This window comes from Ursus maritimus, unplaced genomic scaffold (assembly GCF_017311325.1).
Source record: "Ursus maritimus isolate PB19 unplaced genomic scaffold, ASM1731132v1 scaffold_11, whole genome shotgun sequence".
Classification (NCBI taxonomy): domain Eukaryota; kingdom Metazoa; phylum Chordata; class Mammalia; order Carnivora; family Ursidae; genus Ursus; species Ursus maritimus.
Window position 1 is genome coordinate 30674822 of NW_024423453.1, and position 1033 is coordinate 30675854.

Sequence of the window (1033 nt, forward strand, 5' to 3'; positions counted from 1 at the left end):
TCGCCGCCGCCGCCGCCGCCGCCTCCTCCTCCTCCTCTCGCTCCTCCACCTCCTCCTCCTCCTCCATGCCAGCGGAGTGATATCAGGACGCGCGAGCTCAGTAAACACGGCAGCGGCGGCTGGAGGCCGTGAGACAAGCCGGGGGACACGGCGCAAAACCCGGCCCGGACTCTCACCCGGCAGGAGCGGGCGCGGCACGCACCGGCACCCGGCTCCCGCCTCCCTTGCCTCGCCCTCCCCGCCCCTCCACGCCCCCAACCTCACTACTACCCAGACTGGAAGCCAAGCTGCCAGAAAAGAGAAAAAGAAAAGATTCTGGGGGATCTCGGGAATGAATCAACTTTTGACCTGTGTGTGTGTGTCTGTGTCTGTGTGTGTCTGTGTGTGTGTCAGAGAGAGTGTGCGCGCGCGAGCGTGTGTGTGAGCGCGCGCGCGCGCGCAGATGGCCGCGTGAACGCGCCTGGCTAGATTTCCTTATTCCAAGCGAGGTATAATGCAAGCCCAAGTTGTTGTTATACATTTATGCATTATATTGCAGAACTGTGCATGACCAGGCAAAAACTGAAGCTTCACAGCAGTTGTCTGTCATCCCTACCCATGTGGAAAGAAAAAGACAAATGAGTGACTCGTTTTTTAAAACACAGGTGATAAGTCTTTGCTAGTAATAACCCTGGTTATGGACACTTGTTCAAACTCTAAGCCAGTCTTAACACACAAATGCCAAATTCTGAACAAAAAGAAATAGGCACCAAAAAACTTGGAATTTTATTTAATTCGCTGTACGTGATTGTTGTTATTAAGGCAATTATTGTTTTACTTACCCTTGGAAAAAAATTAAAATAAAGCAAGCAGGGACTTGGAGGTGAGACTAACAGTACGTTTTAACAGACTGTTTTGAACACTAGGTGCTAATGACAGCAGTAATTAAGGGTCCTTCGTAAATCAAGTGGAAAGATTGCAGATTTCATGGACTAGAACTATAGGAAAAACACAGCATTTCACAGTTTGTCATGACCAAAACAAAAACAAGCAA